The sequence below is a fragment of the Equus quagga genome, chromosome 15 (assembly GCF_021613505.1).
Source record: "Equus quagga isolate Etosha38 chromosome 15, UCLA_HA_Equagga_1.0, whole genome shotgun sequence".
In the NCBI taxonomy this organism is placed as follows: domain Eukaryota; kingdom Metazoa; phylum Chordata; class Mammalia; order Perissodactyla; family Equidae; genus Equus; species Equus quagga.
The window spans coordinates 70,286,406-70,312,009 of record NC_060281.1 but is presented as its reverse complement, the minus strand read 5'-3'; the positions used below and the strand labels follow the sequence as shown (position 1 = coordinate 70,312,009).

Sequence of the window (25,604 nt, the reverse complement as noted above, 5' to 3'; positions counted from 1 at the left end):
GATTACCAGCCCTGTGCCTTCAGAGACCATGTGACCTGTCAACTCCTCTTAGGTCCTGATACATCAACGCCCCTTAATTAATTTTTAATAAATAAAAAAGTCGTAGTCTAAGAGGCACTCCCCCCCCCACCTGCCCCCAGTCTGTCCGGCACACAAGGGTCAGCTCCAGGCTGGCTGTGGGAGGCCAGCTTCATGTGGCCAGAGATAACCTGACAGTCAGTGCACAGGATCCACTTCAAAGATGAGAAAAACGAGGCTGAGGTGGGAAGGGCCTAACCACATGGCCCAGGACCCAGGATGAACCTAGAGTTGTGACATGCCCCGTGGCAGAAGATGTGATGTGGGATGGGGGCCTTGGTTTCGAGGGTGCCCGCCTGGAGAAACGCAAACCAGTGAAGCCAGCGGTGGAGGAGCCCAAGCCTTCAGGCACAGGGACGATGTGCGTGACTTCAGCCTCTGTGGTGCCTTTGCAGCTCCCAGGACGGGGCAGGCACACAGTGCTAACATCCTGTTTGTTTCTAAAAAGCCCACCCCCACCAGCACGGACGAACCGTGAAAGCACTATGCTAAGTGAAGGAAGGCAGCACAAAAGGACAACTGCCGTATGATTCCACTTAGATGAGGCGCCTAAAATAGGCAAATTCAGAGACAGAAAATAGAACAGAGGTTACCAGGGCTGGGGGAGGGGGGAGGGAGGAGGGGGAGTTAGTGTTCAGTGGGGACAGAGTTTCTATATGGGGAAAGAAGAGTTCTGGAGATGCATGGTGGGGACGGCTGCACAACAACTTGATTGTACTTAATGCCACCAAACTGTACACTTAAAAATGGCTAAAGTGGCAAATTGTATGTGTATTTTACCACAATAAAAAAAAAATGTTAACTTTCCAAAATGCTATCTAAAGATACAGGAGGGGCTAACAACTGTGTAGTGACTCCGGCAGCACCGTCTGTGGTCTGCCCCTAGCCAGACTTCAATTCCTAAGGTACAGCTCTGGAGCTCATAGGCGCCTCCAGTCACGTAGGAACGCCAGGGACATTCAGAGAAAGGCTCCTCATGTTAGCCAGCGTCACTGAGTCAGGATTCCCTGTGTCCCTGATGGCCCACCAGATGCCAAAGGACAGGCAGCGGCCAAGAAGGCCCACGGGATGCTCTCCCCAGAAGGTACCTCAGGGCCTTTGCACTGCTGTGATCTCTGCCTGGAAAGAGTTTCCCCAAGTATTACATGACTCACATCCTAAGTTATTTAAGTTTCTACAGAGAGGTTCTCTCTGACCATCCTATAGTCAGAAAGATGCATGGAAGGTCACCAGGGCCAGGTAGGGTGGCCCTGAGCAAGAACAGAAAACCAATGGCCCTGTGCATCCATGGCGAGCCAGCACCTTCGTGCTGTTCCTGGCTGGAGAGAAGCGGCTGGTGGGAAGGCAGTCAGATCCTGGCTCCATCATTACCAGCTAGAGGGCCTTGGCAAGGCCCTTCATCCTTCTAAGCCTCAGTTTTCTCTTCTACAAAGTGGAGATGAAAACAGGCTCCTCCGAGGACTGTGTGAGAGGATGTGTGCACAGTGTTAGCATATGGCTGGGACTCCGACAAAGGTTGATAAATGCAACGATCATAATTATAACCTCCCAACTCACAGGCACACTCCTTCAGAGAGGGCCCAGGGCAACGGCTCCAGAAAGCTCAAACGACACGCAAGGCTGACTGCTGTCGAGGCTGCCCAGGAGGTCAGTGACCCTAGGGGCAGAGGATGGGGCCTGGAAGCTTAACCTGTGCTGAACAGGAATTAACTGATTTAATCTTTTCTGTTCCCATTTTGCACATGAAGAAACTGAAGCACAGACTGGTTTGTGATTTGCCCCAGGCCACATAGCCGGGAAGTGGTAGAACCCGGATTCAAACCCTGGTCATGTGGCTCCCGGGCCTGAGGCAGATCCCTGGCCAGCTTCCGCAGCTCTGACATCCGGGCTACATGAACCTCTGGAAGCTGGAGGGAAAGGTCTCAGAGCAGGTCATTTGGGGAGGCCCACAGCACGGTTGGCCTGGCCGGTCCCTCTTGAAGGTCTCCAAGCTCATCACACTCGGTTCGTCTCGGCCGAGCTATGTTGGCCGGCACCCAAGTGCAATTACCTCCCTCAGAGCATGGCCCAGGGTGCGTCCTGGCTCCGCCTCACGATGCCTTCCCAGCAACCCAGGGGACACCTGCAGGCCCACGCCCTTCCAGGGGCCAGACACAGGGGCCCTGCACAGTGCTGGGGATTCTGCGCATGGCTAAAGGGCAAGCTGCTTCTAACTCGTTCCCAAAGGCAATTACTTCCCTCTATGCGACTTTCTAGAAAATATCTACAAACCTCTTAATTAACAACTCTCTTAGGCTACCGCGATACAGAATTTCTTACTGGTCTCCCTGCTTCCACTCCAGGCTCCACAGGGCGGCCAAAGTGAGCATTTGAAAATGTAAACGCAAAGAAGGATATGCACTCCTCTACCTCAAAACTCTCCAGGGACTCCCTTCACACTAGGACCAAGGTCAAAGTCTTTACCACGACCTACAAGTCCTCCAAGATGGAGCCCCTGACTCTACCGTCTCTCACCATCTTTCCTTTCTCATTCAGTCCTGGCCACACCGGCCTCCCTGCTGTTCCTCCAACTTGCCAAGCGTGCTTCTACTTCAGGGCCTTTGCACCTGCTGTTCTCACTTCCCCAGATATTACATGACTTGCTTCCTAAGTTTATTCAGGTTTCTACAGAGAGGTCCTCTCCGACCATGCCATCTAAAACTCCCTACCCCTTCACGCTCTTATTCTATTCCTTTGCTCATTTTCCTTCCTGGCATTTAGCACCACCAAATAGTATATCGTAGGAAGGGACTTCATCTGGTTCACTGCTGTATCCCCAGTGTTTAACACACTGCCTGGCGCATGAGTAGTGTTCAAAAACTCTGTTGATCGCTTTAGAAGAGTGGATGGTTGGTGGAAGAGTGACTGGAAGCGGGGCAGCTTCTGAGGACTGGTGATGTCCTGTTAATTGATCTGGATGGTCAGTTTGCACAAAGTCATCAGCAGTATACTTAATATTTATACATTTCTGCACGTTTGTTACAGTTAATAAAGAGTTTAAAAATTTAAAAAGGTAGGTAGAATGACTGACAGATAACTAGACAATGAAAGATGTACAACAAAGTTTTTTAAAAGAGTGTACAGATTTAACAAGACCCCTCGTACCAGCAGAGCGGACGGAACTAAATTAACACAGTGCCCTCTCTCCACGTACCACACAAAGCCAGCGTACTTTCCAGGGAGGAATGAGAAGTCAAGGGACAGGTCCCTTGGCACACGGTAGTCACAAGGACTTCAGTGAGGCATCTCACAGGGAGCATCTAGGGCCCTTTGTGCAAACTTGGAGGAGCTTGAGCTTGTAAACCTCGCACCCACCGTGGGCATCAGAGATTAAGCCATTGGTCTGAAAGTGCTTTCTTGAGACTGGCCAACGACGTCAGTGTGCGGGTTTGTGTCAGCAGCAGGGGCATCACTGGCAGAGGCTGTAACCACACGCTGCTGTCAGGCCAGGACAGTTCTGACTGGTCAGGTCTTCTGACCAGCCAGTCCGGCTCCCTCAAGGGAGACCGACTGTGCCCGGGCCTGGCTGCTTGGCCCACACCTTCCCTGCCTTCCTCCTACTGCCTTCTGCATGTGTGGCCTGGATCCAAAGGGAACCCTACCACCCTCACCACAGGCCCAAAGCCCTCTCCTGTGAAGACCAGCCAGCTGACCTTAGGGTTTTTGTTTTTTTGTTGTTGTTGAGGAAGATTTGCCCTGAGCTAACATCCGTGCCAATCTTTCTCTATTTTCTAGTATGTAGGCTGCCTGCACAGTACGGCTACTAACAGAGCGGTGTAGGTCCATGCCTGGGCCACCGAAGCAGAGCACGCTGAACTTAACCACGAGGCTGCCGAGGCCAGCCCTCCCAACCTTGGTTCTTTTATGGGCCCCAGAACTTGCTCTCTGCAGACTCATCCAGAAAAGGAAACCAGTTCTAAAGTCTCCAGTGGTCTGTAAAGCTGAGCCAAAGGAAGAGAGAGACGAAGAGAGCAGAGGAGAAAGAGAACACAAAGTTTTCTCCCATCCTCAGGCAGAGAAGTTCCCAAACATCCATGCCTCACCTCCAACCGAAACCACTCATGCAGACAAAGCCAGGGAAACCCTGGATTGGCTGTAGTTGCCCACGACAAGCTGTGGGTCCACCCGCCTCATGGAAGGTTCCAGGAGCACAAAGCAGATGTGACCTTCTGAGTTCTGGATTTGAGAAACCACAGTCTCTGCGTAAAGGCCTGAGCCATCAAGACCTGCAATTACGAGGGACAGCCAACACCAGGGGAGAGACAATGGGACTGGCCCCATGAACAGAGATGACTCGCGAGCAGCAGAAAGAAAATGAACATTTATGGCTCTCATATTAGTTACCTATGACTGCGTAACAAATTACCCCAAAACTTTGTGGCTTAAGGCAATAAATGTTTCTAATTTTATGCTGTTTCTGTGCCTCCAGATCAGACAGTGGCTCAGCCGGGTGGCCCTGGCTCCAGGTCTCTCATGGGGTCCCAGTCAAGATGTGCACCAGGCCTGCGGTCATCAGAAGGCTGGCCGGGTCTGGAACGGCTGCTTCTGAGGTAACTTACGAGACTGATGAGTTAGTGCTGGTTGTAGGCAAGAAGTCTCAGTTCCTCATCACGTCTCCAGATCTCTCCAGAAAGCTGCTTGAGTATCCTCATGACATGACGGCTGGCTTCCCAGAGCGAGTGATCCAAGAGAGAGGACAGCAAAAGCCACACTGCCTTTTATAACCAGGCCTTGGCAGTCACACTCCGTCATTTCCACAACATCCATGGGTTACGTGGGTCGGCCCTGTCCAGGGTGGGCAGGGACAGCACGGGGCCACGACTAGCAGGAGGCAGGAGCACTGGGGCATCTTGAAAGGTCCTAACCCTCAACCCGCTCCTTTTATCCTCATGACAGTCCTCAGAGGCAGGGCCTTCTATCCTCATCTTACAGAAGGAGACAGTGAAGCTCTGGGAGGGTCATTGCTGCAAGTCCCGCCAGTCGTTACGGACAGGTCAGCACGCTGTCCTGCCTGTCCAGCTCGCAATGACCACTATCTTGGCTCCTCAGGCCGCTGCAAGGAGTCAAAAGCCAGGCTGGCACGGCCCAGCCAAGTTACCTAATCTCTCCACATTTCCTCACTCATAAAATACAGTTAACAACAGCACTGACTTCACGGGAGTGTCGCAAAGATGAAAGGAGAGAACCTAAGAGAAGCATCCAGCACAGGCCCGGTGCAGAGCGGACACTCGGTAAACATCGGCAGCTGTCCAAACGTTTCATGAAACCGGTGTGTCAGCGGGCGAGGCGCTGGCCGGCTGGCCCTGCCTCCTTGCAGGGAGGACAGGCTGGCAGCTATGAAGGGAGGAGGTGGCCGTGGATGTCCAGGAAAGGTGGGCTTGGAGAAGCAGCATGGCCACTCACATGGGCACGCCCTCGATGGCAGGGCCAGGCCACCAGCCACCAGTGGCCTTGCAGAAACAGCAAGGAGTGTCTCCCCTCTCGTTCCTGCCACCTCGCCCTCTCTGAGGTGCCTGACTCACAGCAGGATTGCTGTCCTGCAGCCGCTTCATCAGGACGCCGACTTCGAGAGGCACCCAAGTGACGTGTGACCATGCGATTTACAGCTGCTCAGAGGCAGGAGGACACAGGTGATAAACGCAGCAGTCCCTCCAGCTTCAAGAGCCACCTTCCATCTTGCGGTAAAACAACAGAGGCTTATCAATTTTCCCCACTTCATTCTCACCACCACAGACAGGGGAAAATGTTATTAAGTCCATAAATCTCACTTCTCCACGTAAGGTTGACGGCTACTCCTCCCCTGCACAGGCCTCGACAGGGTGGTTGGGGGCAGAGGAGCAGAAGCCATACAGCCCGAGGCCCAGATGCAAGCAGTGCCCCCTGCAAAACAAGCACAGGGGTCCACTTCGCTGATAGATTTTAAAAGGCAGTGACGTGACAATCCCCAGGCAGGCTACACCGATTCAGACACTTTCCTGTCCTCACCTAGAGCCTCCAGGAGCGTGGGTGTCAAACCCAGAGAGGCGCATCCCCACACTGTCCTGGAGACCCCATCTCCACCAGCCTGAAGTTTCTGCGGAGATCGGCCCTCCTTTCTGGGCCACCCCCTCACGGAGGGAAGACGGCGGCCATGGAGGGTTAGAGCTGCCCGATCTACTCACAAGCTGAGACCTCTGGGAACCGCTGTGTCCTGTCTCACACCCACTACGCAGGGCTGATGCGGGGCGAAATTAAATAAAGTGCATGGAGCCTCCAGCAGGCGCCTGCCTCCAGGGAGTCGAGGCAGGAGCCGCTTCTCCCTGCCTCCTCATCCTCTCGCTTAGTTCTGGAACCCGAGGGGTCCCTGCAGTAAGGTGGCTCAGCAGAGAAATCCCCCAACCACGGTTCTGCACTTACACTTTGGGGTGGGTGACACCGGCCCCATCTGGATGCTGCAGAATCTTTCCTGCGACCCCTGGCTGCGGCCCCCGACCTAAGAACCAACAGCGGCTCAGGTGTGGCCTGTGGAGAGCTGAGAGGCACGTTGCCTCTCAGTGACAGACTCTGTTCTCCAGAAGGCACTGCCCCACAGCAGCCTTAAACAGGATTACTAGTCACTCTGTTTGAAAAGACTGAGACAATTAGAACAAGATTAAACAAAGGCTTAATTGCCGGGCCCTAATCCCTGAGTCGTGATCAGTCAGGCAGGCTCCAGTCTGAGTTCATTCTGGATTTGCCTGCAAGGCTCCTTGAGGCCTTAGATGTCACCTCAAAGCAGGGCCTCGGGACACACACTCTCCACCGCGCCAGCTGTTGGACTCGGGCCTCCTTCAGAGAGACCTCAGCCATCGTTGATGCTTGGCACTCTCATCTGCCAGCTCAGTATCTCCCCAGCTCATGGAAAGAGAAAAGAAAAATTGCCAGGACCCCTGAAACAGACCTTCCCCTTTCTGGGCTCTTCAACTCTTCCTTCCCCCTCTCGCTTGGCTGCTCAGAGAAAGGACATCCTTGCTCCACCCCGGGAGCCTCTCTTGGAAGCTACTGTTGACGCTGTTTTCATTCTCTATGGAATTGTCCCCTGATCCCGTCACCACCTCAGAAACTGTAAAATCATTCGTTTTTTTTTTTTTTTTGAGGAAGATTAGCCCTGAGCTAACTCTTGCCAATCCTCCTCTTTTTGCTGAGCAAGACTGGCCCTGAGCTAACATCCGTGCCCATCTTCCTCTACTTTATACATGGGACGCCTACCACAGCATGGCTTGCCAAGCGGTGCCGTGTCAGCACCCAGGATTTGAACAGGCGAACCCTGAGCCACCAAAGCGAACGTGAGAACTTAACCGCTGCGCCACCAGACCGGCCCCCATAAAATCACTCTTTAAAAACACACTCGCCATCAACCAATGAACGGGGAAAAAAACATAGCCTATCCATACAACGACATATGATTCAGCCATACAAAGGAACGGAGTTCTGATCCACGCTACAACATGAATGAACTTGAAAATGTCACACTAAGTGAAAGAAGCTGACACAAAAGGCCACATACTGCATGGCTCCATTTATACAACAAACCCCAAACAGGCAGATCCAGAGAGTCAGGAAACAGACAGTGGTGGCCAGGGGCAGGGGGTTCAGCGAGCAATGCGGGGTGATGTCTGGGGTTCCTTTTTGGAGTGACGAAAACATTCTAAAACTGACTGTAGTGGTGATTGCCCAACTCTATGAATATAGTAAAAGCTATTGAACTGTACATTTTAAATGAGTGAATTATATCTCAAAAAAGCTTTGTAAAAAAAATGCAAAATAAAAAAAAACTCAAACAACCATTTGTAAACAACTAAGGCCGCTGAGGAAGGTCCTGCAGCGGAGTCTCCCTCTGCTGCCCCGTCCCGCCTCCCTTCCCCTCCCAGACGCTGGCACAGCTGATCCCCGGAGCCCCAACTCAGCCCCCTCCTGAACCAGAGCTATGCAGCCAGAGGACCCAGAAGACAGGTGACAGCCCGGGCAGAAACTGCTGCTCCACATCTTTCAACCCTCCAACCCTGAGGCGGAAACCTCCAGCTGGTTTGCGGAAAAACAGGAACCACAAATGGCAGTGCCATTGCATCTCTGCTGAAACAACAGCAGCGAGGAACAAACAAACAACAATAACACTGGGGCAGAGAGGGGCCAACAGTGTTTATTATTCCTGGGCAGGTCCCAGCTGCATCCTAGCCAACCCTGCCCCCTGCAGCACCGGGCAGCAGAGACTCCCATGGGCTCAGCGACGGGGGTCAGAGAAGACCAGGGTCAGCGGTGAGGGACCTGGAATTTGCGGGGCAGAGCTGGGCCCCAACAGCACCCTCTGGGCAGAGGCATCCCTGTCGTCTCAGGGACGAAGCCCAGGACACAAGCAAGAGACCACTGTGGTGGGCCAGGGTCTGAGGCTGCAGCTGGCACAGTGCAGACTACATGAAAGGCCTGATCAGGGGCCAAGTGGACAGCAAAGCATTGTCATACAGGCCAGATTTCACCAGGCCACATGGGGCAGCTGCTTCTGCCCACATTATGGATCACAAGCTTTCTACTGAGCCAGGTGGTTATTTCAGAAGTACTTGTCTTATTTGAGCCTCACCAACCCAGGGCTGACCATACATTTCAAAGGGGCAATCCTGACTGAGGTGACCAGTCAGGGGAATGGAGCTGACGGGGCACATGGGGGCCAGGAGCACAGAGAAGCTGGTCTGCCTCCTCTGAGAACTCAGAGGCAGCTTCCCAGGGACAGTGACACTGGCTGACCCCAGAAAAGCCCCCGTGCCCTCATGAGGCTCGCTTCAACCCCGAGCTTGTTCTCTGTTGCATCTGGCTCACAGGCAACGGCACTGAGGCCTCTGCTATCTGCTCTGCGCCTGGAAAGCTAGCAGAGCCCTCTGGGGATGTTATATCCAAGCCACTACCTCCAACTCCAGCCATAAAACAACGAATTTGGGAAACTGGTCATTGGAGCTCTCCCCTCCCCCACAGGACCATAAATCACTGGCTGCCCTCTGCACAGACACATCAAAGGCTGGATGCTTGCTCTCCAAAACCACACTCAGTTGGTGGTGTGGGATCATCCGGCTAGCTTCCAAAGGCCCTTCCAGACAGGGTGGAGGGAGTGGGGGTGGGGTGACAGGACAGCCAGTTTGCAGGAGAGGTGGCCACACATTCATCCAAACCTGGGGAGCACCCAGAGTGGCAGGCACCGCCTCCTTCCACTCCAGAGAGGCGGAGGTGCCTTTCGTAAGCCTGGGCTAGGGGCCTGTGGACCACAGGAAAGACATGATGAAGAAATGGAAGGCTCCTAAAAATCTCCCCAAACCTCCTGGTGCCAACACAACACCAGCCATTAGACACCCGGTAAATGCTGTCCTGGACTGCGTGCTCAAGGGTTTGGGCAGACAAAGACACTGGGGCCCAGGGTGGCTTGTTCAAGGTCACCGGGCTAGAATCTGACCTCTGACCAGAGACCCCTCCATCACCTTCAGTGCCTGCAGCAGCACCCCCCCCCCCCCCCCCCCCCGCAGGGCAGGAGAGAGGCACCACTGCTCTTAAAGAACAACGGAAGTCACAGTCTGTGACCCTCACCCGTCACAGCCTTCCTCCTTCAGCGGGCAGCCGAGATGGGCAAGTAAGACAACTCGGGGAACCTGCCTGCTGCGCTTGCTTTATTTCCTCCTCACACCAAGCCCACGAGGCCGACACTTTAGCATTCCCATGTTGCAGAGTGTGACTGATGAGGCTCGGAGGGGTGACGGCACTCGTCTGAGGCCTCAGACCTGGTACCTGGCACACCTGGCAGAGCCCAAATCCATTGACTCTGAAGGCTCAGGATATGAACCTGCCTTCCAGGTCACATGCCCACTGGGGCACAGACCACCTGTCCCACTCCACTCAAGAGGCATGAGTGGAAGCAGTGGGTGAGGAACTAAGGTTAGCAAGGTGTGTCCACCAGTGGGGAAGGGACAAGGCAGGACAGAGAGGATACAGCGGGTCCCCTCTGGGTGCAGGGCCTCTGGGGGTCCCCACAGTCAGCTGTCCACCTGCCTGGGCAGGGAAGTAACTTCCTTGGGTGCCAGGACAGACCTCAAGGGGGCCGAGGGGAAGCCAGGCACAGCCCTGGGGTAAGACCAGGATCTGCCCCTGAGTCCCTTATGTGCCCCTGGACACGTGTCCCCTCACCCAGCCTCCACGGGGATCAGTTTCCCTATGATCTTGTCATATAAGAAGCAATATATATTTGGTCTTCATCTCCTGGTTCCTGGCACAGAGCTCCTAAAACCCTTGTAATTTCCTGAGCGATAAGAGCATCTTTTTGTATGCTAATGAGGTGACTAGAGGCTGAGCTCCCCAGATAACTTCAGGATGGGGGCTGGCGGCCAGAAATATGAGGTGAGGCGAGGCGAGGCACGATTAGAGGGTCAGAACTTTCAGCCTCACCCCCCCTGCCCAAACCTCCAGGAGGGGAGAGGGGCTGGAGATGGAGTTAATCACCAGCAAGCAGCCAATGATTTCATCATCTGTGCCTATGAAGTCTCCATAAAAACCCTCAATGATGGGCTTCGGAGAGTTTCCAAGTTGATGACTCCATCTGGGAGGGTGGCGCACCTCGACCCCACGGGGTCAGGAGCTCCCGTGCTCAGGACCCTTCCAGAGCCCTACATATCCTTCGTATGTCTTCATCTGGCTGTTCATCTGCATCCTTTATCACATCCTTTATAATGAAGTAAAGGTTTCTGAGTTCTGTGAACCATTCTAGCAAATTATCGAACCTGAGGCTAGGGTTGGAGGAATGTGGGAGCCCCCGATTTGTAGCCAAATCAAACAGAAGTGTGGGTAACCCTGGACCCACTACTTGCAACTGGCATCTGAAGTGGGTGGGGGGCAGTCTTGTGGGACTGAGCTCTTCACCTGAGGGGTCTGCGCCAACTCCAGGAATTAGTGTCAGAATTGAATTGACTTTGGGACACCCAGTTGGTGTCCGCAGAGAACTGGAGAATTGCTTGGAGTGGAAACCTACACATTAGGTGTCAGAAGTGTTGAGTCAAGAAACAGTTTTCCTTTACTCTCCACCCAAGAAACGAAGGACTTGGACTTGAATGGCCTTTTAGAGACTCCCAGCCCTGACCTTCTCGGTCTATGCAGGTGTAGGGACATCAGAGCAGCGGTGGACTTCTGACTCACACAGTTCTTACCAAATATCACACTTTCCCTGGAGGCAAGATCAAGGCCACACAATCTCTCCTTTCTTCTATTTATCAATATACACCCGCAGAATCATAAACACATGGAAATATTTACATGACCAGATTAACTTCTGGGTTCCATGGTTCACTTAAGCAAACATGTTTATCTTTCCGTCACACAACACTTTCTAAGTCACTTCTTTTTTGGGGTGCTGGAACTCACAGCACAGCATCAGCCCGGAAGTGAGGAGGGAAAAGGAGCAGGCTGGGGGTGGGGATGCTGAGAGCCACACACCAACATCCTTTCACAGCCAGCTGATTTGGGGTGCGAGCTTGGAGATGGAACCAGGCCACAGGCTAAGCCCTTTGGGAGTCAGCTATCTCACTCCAGACCTGGGCTATAGGCAGCGACCAAGCTTGCCGGACAGAGTCACTCCTCTGGTGACATGGGGAACTGAGCAAGTTGCAACGGCTGAGTGCTGCCATCTTTAGAAATCCTAGTTTTCAGGCGTGTACCCACATGCGTAGATCCCGATTTTACAGGCTCAGCTGAAAACAAAAAAATCTTTCAGGTACTCAACAAAGCAAGACATCGTGATGCTGCCACCAGCCTGCCCCCGACTCCCCACCGCCTCCGACCTGTCATGCACATGAAGTCAGATGAAGCCTTTTCTAATACACACATCAGAGTGTGACATTCTCTGATTACAGCCCCTCTATGCTCCCCCTCGGCTTTCAAAACGACATCTACACTCCTTAACCAGAGCGCATGCCACCCCACCCCTCTGGCTCCTCAACTCAGCTTGTCCTCCCAGCACATCCCCCAACCAGACTTGCAGACGGGAACCCACAGTGCCTCCTCTTGCCTCTGTGCCTTTGCGCAGGCTGTTCACTCTGCCTGCAAGGCTCTCCTCTGCCTAATGCCAACCCCACCTCTCATGCTGGGTAAACTTGGCATTCTACGGGATCCAGCTCAAGTGTCAGGGCCTGAGAACTTCCTCCATGGGCTCTTCACCCCAAGAGTAGACACCCCCGACACCCCCATGCCCACGGGCACATCTCACAGGCACCACAACTGCCTACTGACTCTGTCCCCTCTGATGGCTGAACAGCCCCTGAGAGCGGAGCCAGGCCCAACTCACCTCTGGGCCCTCTGCTCCACGCCCACACTAGGGGCTGAAACGCGGATCTGCACATATACAGCCTGCTCCAGAAGCCAAGGTGGCCCTGGGCTTCCTTTAGTCCTCACAGCCCTAAAGCACTAGGAACAACCATGGGGCAGAGGACCAGGCCCCACCTCCGCGGACCAGCAGGGCACCCACGCCACAGCCGCCCACTCCCCATCTGCAGACAGCAAGCACGCCCGGGGCGGCGTTCATGTAGCAATATTAATACATGTCACTTCTTTGTGCACCAGGCCCCGCTTGCACGCTCCAGCTCACCGTCTTTGTTCAATGAGGCCGCAGATGGGGAACGGGCTCGCAAGAAGTCACTTCCCATGATTGGTGAGTGCACAGCAACAATATTGTATTCACAAGGAGTTCACAGCATTCTTGCCAGCTTACCGACTGCTATCCTCTTCCATGGAAAGTGTCTCTTGGGCACGTGTCCTGCTCCTTGCTCAATGCCAGCCCCAGGTATCGGCTCCTGCCTAGGAGGAGGCAGCCAGAAATGAGGGGTGGGACCTGGGGGAGGGACATCGAAGGATGGCAGGAAGGAAGGTGGAGGAAGGCAGGCGTGAGGAGGGTCAAGGGCCACAGAGCCTCTGGATGCCCCGCCCTGCGACTCCAGCCTGAACAAGGGTCACTAAGGGCCGGCCTCAGCTGAGCAGTGAGGACTGGAGACCAGAAGACAATGAAGCTCTGCTCTGTCAGAAGGGTGCATCCGGGCAGGGAGGACGCAGAAAAAGGAGACAGACATGTGGCTCGAGAAAGACTCAGAGCCACCCCACAGACCCGCTGGCCCCAGGCCCCAGAACCACCTCAACCCAGTCCTTGTCTGCTGGCTGCTCTGCAACAGCGCCCAGGCCTGGGGAAGCTGGGACCAAGGATGCTGGCCCAGCCCCACCGCTCTTAGCACAACATACTGTCCCTTCACGTAGCTGCCCCAGGACCCCCACTGGGTCCACCTGCCGTTCTCTGTAAGCTACTAACAGCACTAAGAGAGAACTACTCCCACAGCCCGTCCTCCGTGCAAGGTCCCCACAGGCCAGCATCCTGCTTCCCTCCTCTTCGCAGACTCTCCCTCTCCCCGCAGCCTCTACTGCCCAGCCCTGGGCACGAGTGGGCTTTGGGAGGGAGTTCGCGAGGAAATCTGTCTCTCCGCACACGGCTCAGCGCAGTGTGGCTGGGGAGGTGTTCTAGCAGACTTATTTATAGCCAAGCAGCCCATCCACACACTCTCCAGCGCTGCCTGCCTGCCTGCCACCGGGGCTTCTCAATCCGGGTCTATATTTATCCCCCCAAGCCGCTGGGATAATGGCGAGGCCAGAAATAGCCTTGAAGACATTCACGTGAAGATGAGGGGTGGGTCCCCAGCTCCTGGGCTGACCTTGCCCCCCACATCTGCCGCCTGGCAGTGAGGATCGGGGATCAGCTGGATGGGGCCGGGAAGGCGGCTGAAGCCAGATGGGAACAACATAATCCCTCTTTCCTCGCTGGCCGCGGTCCTCTGTAGTGATGCGCAGACAAATCCAAAAGGATACATCATAGCCGCCGGGCTGCAGGGAGACCAAAGGTGACTCGGGCTCCTGATGGATGGCAGCATGCTAATCAGAGCAGACTGTCCAGCTCAAAAGGGAGACTCAGAGGCAGCAGGCACGAGAGCTTGCCGATTCCTGGGTACACGCTCACAAAAAGCAGGTCACCTGGGCCCCAGGGTTGCAGGGAGCCACCCTACTGGCTCGTCCCTTGCACCTGGCTGCAAGCACAAGGCTCACCTTGGAAGCGTGCACACTGTCTCCTGCTTCCCCAGCCTCTTCCCCACTCCTGAAAGGTCAGAGACGACCTGCTGGTCAGGGAAGAAGCAGCAGGGATCTTAGGGGAACCAGGGGCCCTGCTCCTGCTCCTCAGCTTCGGCATCCTGGAAAAACTCACCATCTGGGATGGTGGACAGACACAAATTAGAGCACATAGTACGTTAATAGAGGAAGGCACAGGGCGTGGCTGGAGCAGAGAGAGTGCAGCTGGAGCAGCTGACTGCCTGATGGGGAAGATTTCACAGAAAAGGGAGCACTTCAGTTGGGCTTTGAAGGATGCACAGGAGTTTACCAGGACAGTAGGGAGAAAGGCAGAGGGAATAGCACGAGCCAACGCCTTTAGTACTCAGAGTGCATGGTATGTTAGGGGAATGGCAGGAAGTCCCAGGTGGCTGAAGTGCAGGATCAAGGATGGTGAGAGGGTGATCAGGCTGGGAAGGGAGCTGGACTTCCTGTCATTCCCCAAACATACCATGTACTCTGAGTACTAAAGGCATTGGCTCGTGCTGTTCCCTTTGTCTTTCCTCCTACTGTCCTGGTAAACTCCTGTGCATCCTTCAAAGCCCAACCGAAAGGCCTCTTTTTCTGTGAAATCTTCCCCATCAGACAGTCAGCTGTTGCCTTCTCTCTGCTCCAGCTGAACTCTGTGCCTCACTCTATTAACATACTATGTGCTCTAATATGTGTTTGATCCTAGATGGCGAGTTCCTTTTCCTCACTGTGTCCCACTGCCTAGTAGGCACAGTAAACATCTGCCAGATGAGAGTGAACTGATTCCCTCCTTCACGCCCACCTAGAGCCATCATTTTTGCCCACTACAAGAAATTTTTTTAAAGAATGGAACCCCACACCAGGACTCCCTTCAGCAGTCAGGGCCAGAGACAAGTCCGGTTGCTGTCTGAATCTCTCCCCATCTGGGCGGCATGCAGGCTGCCAGGCTCTCCTCGTCCAGGGAGAACACCCCATGCTGCCAGGTTGGGCAGCCGCGACCCTGCCAGGGCTCCGAGGCAGGACCACCCCTAGTGAGGGAGCAGGCTCGTCTTTGTGCAAGGGGGTGGCAAGGCCCCGGGGCTGTGGGCCACATCTGCAGTGTTGGACATCCGAAGAAGCTTTCCAACGGCTGGCTGCCTGTCTGCGGGACTCCTGGCAGGGACGCAGTCTCCTTCCCAGCAGCCGATCACAGAGCAGGAGCCGGGGTGCAGGGAGGGACGGGGCCACTGTCGTGGAGTTGGGTCTTGCCTCCCCAGTGCTGCAGCTTTTGAATTACCCGAACCGCTCCCGAATCCAGAGGCCTGGCTCCGGGTGCTCCCTGTGTCCCTGGGTTTAAGGTTTAATGCCTCATTCTCAGAGCTGGAGCCATTCCAGGGCCCATGCCCAACCTAGCAGAGCCCTATAGCTGTGAGGTGCCCTTGGGCAGCCCCTCCAGGTGAGGAAAGAGATTCTTAGGGTGCAAGACACCGACAGCCTCAGCGGCTTTTCCCAGGGATGAGCGGAAGAATCAAAAGCACTGAAAAAGGGGGTGCTCCAGAAAGCAAACGCTGCACCCTTTAAAACATCATGGGGAGAGCCCCTACTGTGTGCCCAGCACCTGTGGCCTACAGGGAAACACTCACAACCACTAACAGACACAGCCCTTACCAAGTGCTTCACAGATATTCACTCGCTTAATCCTCATGACAACACGCAGCAAGCACTAATATTGGTGCCATTTCAAAGATGAGGAAACTGAGACTCAGAGAGGTGAAGAGACCTGCCCAAGGCCCCCAGTCAGGATCTCAACCCAGGCAGCTTGGTTCTGGAGCCTGCATTAACCGCCACACTATACAATCTTCCACGCTGATCGTTATAAAACAATGTGCACTGAAAATGGGACAGCGGCTTTGGGAAAGCTGGCGGTTCCTCAAAATTTAAACATAGAGTTACCACATGACCCAGAAATTTCACTTCTAGGTACACACTCAAGAGAAATGAAACATAGGTCCACACAAAAGCTCAAACACAAATGTTCACAGCACCGTTATTCACAATAATCAAAAGGTGAAAAAAATGCAATGTCCATCGACTGACGAATGATAAATGAATGCGGGTCCATCCCTACGATGGATGTTAACTCAGCTATAAAAATGAACAAAATGCTGATTCAGGCTACTACAAAGATGCACCCTGAAAACATTATGATGACTGAAAGAAGTCAGTCACTAAAGGCCACATATTGTATGATTCCATTTATATGAAATGTCCATAGAGACAGAAGGCAGATTGCTGGTTGCCAGAGGCTGGGGGAGGGAAGTGATAGCTAAGAGGTGTGGGGTTTCTTTTGGGAAGGATGAGAATGTTCTAAAATTGACTGTGGTACTGGTTGCACAAGTCTGTGACTATATGAAACACTATTAAATTGTACACTTTAAATGGAAGAATATGCTATGGGAATTACCTCTCCACCAAGCCGTTAGAAAAAAACAACAACTCTACAAAAGCAGAGGCGTGCCAGTCCCCTGTGCCGGGGACACACTGCAGGGGAGTCCCTTCTGCCCGAGGGAGGGGCAGACCGAGCAGACATGGTCACCACACTGTGGCATTCCCCCAGCTTTCCACTTCTGGCCTGTCCCCTGCTTCCTGTGTCAGACACAGGACTGAGGAGCTGGCACAGCACTGGCCATTCTTCTGTGTGGGAGAAGACTGGGGCCCAGGCCGCCTCACCTGGGGCAAGCACATCCTCAAACAGCTGCCTTCACACTGTGCTGCCACAGCTCCAAGGTCCCCAGCTCCAGAAGCTCTCCTGACTTCACAGATGGAAGGAACCATTCGCTCGCGTGCCCGGCACCCCACACAGATGTCATTCAGAGAGCCCTCTCAGCTGGGGGCACAGCTACCGTCCCCAGGCAGCTGCCAGCCCTGGGAGCCACAGCCAGCACCGACCAGTTGGTTGGTTTGTGTTAGGGAAGAACGTTTATTTATTGAGCTCCTCCTAAGCGCCAGACACCATGCGAGCTGCTCCAACTGGTCTTCTCATTTGCTCTCTTTCCGTTGGTCACTGGCTTTTCAAATCCAGGCCATCTTTGCGAGAGGCTTTAATGGTTCAAGAAAACACGCCCATGACCTCAGATGTCCCTTGCAGTGGGAGTAAAGCACATGTCACGGGGATGGGGCTGGTGCTGGGGCAATCCGTGATGTAGGAGCAGTCCCTCCTGCTGCAATGCCACCTCCCCACTGCCATCAAGTCTCATCCTCGCCGACGTGGCCGCTTCTTGGTCCCATTGAATGAACTTATTCATGGCAAAGTGCCAGAGAGTGCGTGTGACAAATTTCCCAAGAGTATTTATAACTTGAATGAGAACTAGAAAAAGGGCACTGCTTGACTAGAGGAAGGAGTGACTGAGGGAGGGACAGTGGAGGGACGGCTCTCCTTCCGAGCCCCTCAAAGCACAGCTCTGGCTTCTTTCTACCTCCAGCGCACAGCACAGCTCAGGCACATAGAAGGTGCTTAACATGTTAGTAAGGTGATCATCTTCCCACCTGGGAACTCGCCTCCGAGAAAGCCCACTCCCCGGGGACAAGTCAACTACCTCCCTTTTCTCAGGGAGCCTGATGCCAGGAGCAGATGTGTGAATCTTGAAACCTGCCACCAATCTGTGGACACAATCTGGGCATAGCACCTGACCTCAGTAGTCCTAGAGAATGGGTCTACACCTGAGAGCCACACAGGAGTGCTAGGAAGTCCCCGGCAAGGCATGTCGGAGCGAGCAAGGGGGGCTGCAGCCCACAGTGGGGAAAGAGGGGACTGGGCGGCTTGTGCCCTGGAGCAAAGATATGGCCTCATGTCCCCCCACCTCCTCTAGCCTCAGAGGAAGACGCCAACTAAAGGAAGGGGCTGGCCGACACCCAGCCCGCCAGGCGGCAGGCCTGACTTCAGTGGTCCGTCCGGATCTCCCACCTCTGGGCACCACATTCTGTTTATCCCTGTCCCTGATCACCTGTGGTCACCTGGGTGCTAACCAGGGCAAAGGGCTCTGAGAACGGTTTCAGGAGACAGCCCGTGACTCACTCAATGGAAGCAATTTCCAAGTTGTCATTCTCCAACTGGACATTTATTGTGATGGAGACAGATCAAGTTAAAAGGCTGAGAGAAAACTCACACTGGATTTTCCCTGCTTTGGCCTACAGATTCAACTTCTCCAAAGACAACGAAAGCAAAATCTCTTCACCTTCCCAGGCAATCCTCGTGCCGAGGAGTCTAAAGACGATGCCCAGACCTTTCCACGCCGAGCTGGGAACTTCACAGGCCTCGTTCTATATCCCGCAGGCCACAAGTCACCTTAATGCCGGTAATTAGAGCAGCTTTGCACACTAAACACAAAGTTACCAGCCCATTCCACCTTCACAAAGGCGCACCCAGGAATGAAATGCAAGGGGGCCCCCAGTGAGTGGGAGCTAGTCAGGGTGCGGCTGGTGCTCACAGGTTAAGTGAAACCTGTTCTCGGTAACACAGCTGCCAGGCAGTGAGACCCGGGCCCTCCGACCCCACTTGGCTCCCTTATTACAAAAGATTAACTATGGGTTTCAACAGACCACCTTGGGGTACAGGGGCGTGTGTTCACAGGGGCACCTGGTGACTGCAGAAGCCGTGCAGTGCTCGTCCTTGGAGAGAGATCTGAGCACGGACAGCTCCCCCTACCTGCCTTAAAACTGGGCCTTATTACCCCCACCACAGGGGCATCCTTGTTCCCTTGTCTGCTTCCCCTGAACTGTGAGCTCCTTGAGAGCAAGAACATCTTGTCTCTGGCCTGGCACTTCAATAACATGTACGTTAAATGAAATAAGCACTGACTCTGATCTGCCCAAGAGCTCAGACACAGCCATCAAGACCCCTGCCCAACTGAGGTTAAAACACTGGCCCAGGGAGAACCAGAATTGGCAGCTTACAAAGCCGCAGGTTCCTGCCCAGCAGTGGAGTCTGCAGGGACCCCACGCTCAGCTGTAGTGTCCGGGGCCAGCCCTTCCTCCCTCAGGTCTGCAAACCTCTGCAGCTCTCCTCCCCAGAGCTGTCCATCAGTTCTGCTGCAAAAACACCGCACTTGGAGTCAGAAGCCCGAGTCTTGGCTCTGCCACTACCCAGCTTGCCATGTGACATGGGACAAGTAACTTCCCTTACTGGGCCTCAGTTTCCCTGCAGGTTAAGAGAAAAGGCTGGGCCAGATGATCTCTTGGGTCCCTCCAAGTTTGCAAGAGCCATCTTTTTAAAAGACCACACAACAGGGATCGCCTCAGCAATTCCTTTAGGCTCTACCTTTAAAACACAGCTGGTAGGGGACAAGGTGGCCAAGTGATTAAGGCTATGGACTGCTAAAACTCACCCAGAGCCCAACTCCCTCACCACCTCCACTGCTGCCACCCTGGTCCAGCGCCCACCGCCTCTCACCATCGCAATGGTCTCCCCACTGGTCTCCTTGCTTCCTCCTTTCACCCTTCCAGTCTGTTCTCCACACAGGAGCCGGAAACCATCCTTCTAAAGCACCAGTCGAATCCCAGCCCTCCTCTGCTCAAACACTTCAGCACCTCCACATCTCACTCAGAGTCAAGGTCAAAGTCCCCACAAGACCTTCAGGGCTCTGCTGGAGGTGGGCTGGCATTACTCCTCAGCCTCCTCCTCACTACTCTTCCCCTCACTCACTCACCCCAGTTTCTTCAACACCCCAGACAAGCTCCTGCCTCAGAGCCTTTGCACAGGTTGTCTCCTCCGCCTGGATGTCCTCCCTGAGGTAACTTCCTGGCTCTCACCCTTGCCTCCTTTAGGCCTTTGCTTAAATGTCCCCGTTTTGAGAGGCCTTCTCTTTCCCGTTTATTTAGCTTTGATTGCCATCCACGTATTTGTTTTTGTATGTCCACCCCCGCTAGAATATAAGCCTCAGGAGGGCCAGAACTTTAAATGTTTCAACACTCCTTCATATCCAGCTCCCTGAGTAGTGGGGACTCACTAAATATGTGCTGAGTGAATACATTTTCATCATTTGTAGGTTTCCCTCATGCTGCTAAAAGGAACAGTCTCGGGCCATACAACCCTCCAGCCTGAACAGCATCGTCTCAGGAGTCCCTCTGAGAATCCCAAGCTCTGGACACTGTCTCCAGGAATCAAAGTGATTGTTTTAGGCAGGTTCGTGGCTCAGGAAGTGTGTAGGGGAACAAAGCAAGGAAATGACCCAGAGATCACTGACTGGACCTGGTCCCAGAAGGTGTGAGGGTCAATTCATGAGCAAATGCTCCCAGGTGCCTCCTTGCCAGTTACAAACACGGCCACCGTCATGGGGAAAGCACAGGACAAAACCTCAAGCAGCAAGCTCTTCATCAGAACCAAGGGAAGACAGAGACAAGGGAGGAGGGAGCAGAAGGCAGCCAGAGGGGGGCTGCCAGCGCTGCCCGCATGGCCTCGCAGGCTGGGCCAGCTTCTCCTGGGCCCTGCCAATCCTGGTGGGCACCAGCCGGGTGCCTTGGAGCCCGGCTCTGTGAAAGCCACGCAGCCTGTGCGAACCCGACAAGGGACTGGGTGCGGGGCCAGAAATGAAGCCAGAGAAAGGCAGCTTCTGCCGCCTGGCTGAACACAAACCCGGACACTCTCGGGAAGATGTGAGTCCCATAAGCCAACAGGGCAAACCCAGCAAGTGGGTACCTCAGGCTCTTGAGAAGAGGAAGAACAGAGAAACGATGGGCCAGAATTCAGCAGGGCGTTTGCACAGGGCAGGAGGGCGGCCCAAGAGCGTACAAAGAGCGGGGGAGGGTCTCTGATCTCCAGCGGAAACCCCTCTGCTGTCTTCCCTGTCAAGGCACCTCGTTAGGAAATAAAATGTCGATGGGAGAAGTCGGGGGGGGGGGTGGGGTGCAGGCATGAGGGGCACGTCAGGTCCCGCCCAGCCCTCTCCCGGGCGCTGTGGGGGACAGCAAAGGCACCGCTGAGCTCCCTGCGCGCCGTGGGCTCCCACCCCTCGCTGGCACGGCCCCGCAGGCTGCAGGTTCCAACATGCTGTTATCCAGACCTAAACCGCGTGGGAATGGCGGCCACTCTCCATCTGCGGTGCCTGGGAGGAAGGTTAAGCTTCCGCAGGTGGAGGAGAGAAGCCCCTAGGCCCGCCTTCGGCCTCCATCCAGGGGCCCCAGGGGAGGCAGGGAGGCCAGCACAGGCCAGCGGGGGTGGAAAGTGTGTGTCAGTTGCCGCTGTGGTCTGAGGTCCTGTCCAAGTCATCAGCTCTCTTCCTCCCCAGGAGACAGTGACCTTGCTGAGGCCTCGGCGGAGACAATGGCAGGAAGCACCCCTCCCTATGAGAGCTGGGGAGTCAGGAAGGAAGTGACGGACTCTGAGCCTGGCTGCGGGAACCTCCCTGCTGAGCCCCCACCCCAAGGACACCGACGGTAACAGCAAATGCTAGACGCTCTGCTCACCGGCTCAGAGTGGCCAACATCCTTGACTCTGGGGAGGGCAGCCTGCGGGCAGATGCTGTCCCCGCTGGGACCCGTCTTTGAGGCAGACCCTTTCTGCGGGTGGCCCCCGCCTCGAGTCAAACAGACAGCTCCAGACCACGGCCAGGCTGGGCTGAGATGACAGCTCCAGCTGCCCCCTGCCCTGCACCCACCTTCGGGAAGGAAGGGCTCTGGTCCTTTGGAGCAAGGAGCTCCTCTAAAAATAAACGCTGCTCCTTAAGTCCTCTCCTCCCTCAGCCCGCTGCGCAGGGCACTAGGAGGTTCACATCCTCAGCCACCCCGCCCCCTGCCCCGGGAGGGCTGCCTCTCTCCTCCCCCAACTCCTGCCATCCAGGGCCCAGGGGTCTCCACGCCTCTCATGGCCACAAACTCCCAGGAGGAGCTCAGAGGCATGTGGGGGCGACCCTGAGCTTCCCCATTCGGGGTCGTTTTCCAGGTCTAGGGTAGAGATAAGCAGAGGGAACCTCAGCACGCTGGAACAGCATATGCAAAGTGCAGAGGTGTGAGTGTGGCGTGCATGCTGGGCCAACACCAGGGTATAACTCCGGGCGGGTGGGGGCTTTGATCTGTTTTGTTCACAGCTGCGTCCCAAGCACCTGGAATCGTACCTGGCCCATACCAAGTACTGAGTAAATACTCACTGGGTAAAGCAGTGAAGCTGAGGAATTTTAAGTGAGGACTGCAGATAAGGTGGGCTGCAAGTCACCATTCTAACCCCGTGGAACTCGGGGATGCTGTTGTCAGGAAGGAAAAGAACCCCCTGCCTGCAGCAAAGGGCACAGGAAATGAAGGTGTGTGGGAGCAGGGCCCCTCGGAGGAACGTGACCCCTGTCAGAGCTCAGGCCCTGGTGGAGACGCACTCACCAGGCCCTGCCCGCCAGCAGGACAGTGAGCAACCCCAGACAGGCTGAGAGTCAGGGCTGATTTCCATGCCAGCCCTCCCCACACCCACCCCGGCAGCAGAGACACCTTGGAGAGTGAATTAAAATGAAACAGAAAATACAACATAGCTCCCTCCCTTCCTAGCACTTGGAGGCCTTTTCATGGCACTGAAAAAGAATGAGCAATTAGAGAAGAAAGCAGCCCACGGTGCCAATGTGGAAATGCAGGAGCGAGGGGGGCACTCAGCTGAGGCCGTGTCTGTCATGCCCTGTTCTTCTTGAGGAAAGACAAGACCCAGAGGAAGGAAGGGACTCACTTGGCACCAGGCCATGAGAAAGGGCTGAGCCTGGATCCCATCCCATGGGGAAGTCTGGCCATATTTGGGAAACCATGCCATGTGCTTTCGGGTCCAGACATGGGGGGCAGTCCCAGGCCCACCACTGACTAGCTGTGTGACCTTGAGCCAGATACTTGCCATCTCTGAGCCTCAGCTTCCTCATGTAAAATGGGATCCTAATGGCTCCCGTGCAGGTTACTGTGCACTTAGCAGAGCCAGTGCATCTAGAGCCCACAGCCCAGACAGACACAGAGAAACCAGGCAGACTGGTGCTCCCCCACTCTCGACCTCTTCACCCGCTAGGTTAGTTTCCCTCGATGGAAAATCTATCCTCCGTGCCCTCAAAGCTCAAACTAGCCAATCAGTACACAGGGAGAAGTGTTCAGCAGAGTTTAGGAAAGGAAGAGGCAGCATCACTGGACCTGCTCTACCACCAGAGGCCTTGGTGTGACAAAGAGGGGCCAAGACGAGGCCTGTGCCTGAGACGTAGGGACACGAAATGGAGCAAGATAACAAGAAGCCCAGGAGGATCCAGGGCTCTGCTCCTAACTCGGGCAGAAGGGGAGAAAGAGCTAAGCACCTGGTCCTGAGGCCACCACTGACCTCGCATGGGACCCCAGGCACGCCACAACCCGACCTCAGTTTCTCATCCAGGGAGATGGTTACGTGGAGACACACGCACAGGTGTTTCTGTGGCGCCATTACAACCTGTGCGGAGGGCCAGGCTGAGCCAGGGGAGCCACAAGAGGAGAGGCAGCCCAGGGCGTTCCAGACAGAGCAGAGGTGCAAGGGCTGCCGAGGAGGCTTGGTGGGATCTGGAATCTAAAGCTGCCAGGGACGGCACATCAGTCCTTCCTACATAGTGAACCGCAGTCAACATGTGCAAGAAGGAGGATGGATTAACACCACCCAGCCAGCACTAAGCAGATAAAGTCAGATGTTCAAGGAAGAAGGAGGCAGCAACAGAGCCCCTGAACTCCAACCTCCAACGCCGGTGGGCGGTCCTTACCTGCAGATCGGCATGAGAAAGCTCCGTGGGTGTCCTGCCGCGGGAGGAGCGACGGCTCACTAGTCCACAGAAGGTTGTCGGGGACCAGAACACACGTGCCAGCATCCTGCAGGGAGAAGTCCAGCGGGTGAGGAGGTGAGACACCTGGCCGCTCTGATCACTCAACGCCAACCTGACTGGGAAATCGACCAAGCCAGGCCTCATCCCAGGCAATGCCAGAGACTGGGAATCCAGATGTGCCTAGAGGACAGGACAGGGGACGCCTGGCTGAAGGAGTTGCCCTTTGACAAAGGGACTCAGTCCAGGATGCCTTCATGAGGCTGAGGCACCGACACTGCCCAGGGCTCCCTCTGCTTGGGAAGACTGCTCAGGAAGAGAACCCACATCCCCCGCACCGGAAGCTTCCTTATCTCAGAAGCCCAGCTCAGAGCTCTCAGCCTCAAACCTAAGGCTTTTCACCTATTGACCTTTAAGACTGCAGGAAAGACCTCAGGCTGCAGAGGGGAGGCAGGAGGAAGAGTGGGGGAAACAGCAGCCCATAGTTCTGGTCAGCAGCCTGATGTCCTGCCCAGGGCCCCAGTCAGCATCATGGGGTGATGCAGATGACTCTCCCCTTCCCACCAGGTCCCTGCAGGTGGGCAGTGTGTGACTGGAGGCCCACCTCCACCAGATACCCAAAGACCAGATATGGGCACTCATGCCAAAATGAAATAGGTGGAGAAATGGGTTTCCAGGGAGTCTCAGGTGCAACCAGCCTACGAGACGACAGAAAATTCAGAGGCATCGCTACGGCCGCCACCCAACCAGGGACTCCCATGGGGCTGAGATGCCCCCAGGGCAAACATTTTGTGGCTCACACACATTCTTGTTTGTCTGACACACTTGTGAGCCCCTGTACCTGTGCCCAGGAAGCAGGCAACATTGGATTCCCAATTGTGGAGCAACCCTACTCCAAGCTGAGGCACTGGGGGCTCCGGGGACCCCTGCCTATGCCTGCAAGGGGCTAGCAGTCTCGACAGAGGCAAAATACGAGGGGTATTCCATGGTGGCTTGGGGCAACAAAAGTGAGAAACTGCCACATGAGGGCAGAGACAGTAAGCGCTCAGGGGAGGGAGAGATGCTAACCGGGGAGGTAAGGAGATAACTACGCGCACAGCAGTGGGAGGTGTGGCTGCGAGCCACGGAGACTGGCTTCTCACACGCCACCTGCCCCAGCGCAGTCCCACACACCCAGGGAAGCCACGGCCAATTCTGCAAACTCCTCTTCGGGACGGGCCTGTAGGGGATGGGGCTCCATCTCTGCTTCACACCTGACCCTCCTCTCCACGCTGCACCCACACCCCAATACACATGCTCAACCCCCATCGGACAGACTGTCCCAGATCCCAGCACCCCACCGGGCATGCCGGCCCCTCCAGCTTCCCTCCCTGCCTTCCACGGAATTCCACACCAGCCCTGCCTCTGCACGGTTTTTCCGTTCTGTTTCTGAGCTTTCATTGCAACACATCCAACCCCTCTGTGAGGGCCATGTGAGTCCCCCCATTTCAGAGGCAAGGAAACTGCTGAGAGGGTGAGGGGTTTGCCATGGTAACACAGCAGCCTGTGGCGAGCCGGATCTTGCAGGCTGGC

The 25,604-nt window shown here is 55.0% G+C and overlaps 1 protein-coding gene across 1 annotated transcript in view; it reads right to left on the bottom strand.

Annotated features, from left to right (window-relative positions):
- PITPNM2 (phosphatidylinositol transfer protein membrane associated 2) overlaps nucleotides 1-24,412 on the bottom strand; it is a 112,387-nt gene extending 87,975 nt beyond the window's left edge. Inside the window, 2 exon segments of the mRNA XM_046639011.1 lie at nucleotides 12,866-12,951; nucleotides 23,976-24,412. The gene's annotated coding sequence lies outside the window, so the exon portion shown is untranslated.
- Between the last annotated feature and the right edge of the window lie 1,192 nt (nucleotides 24,413-25,604).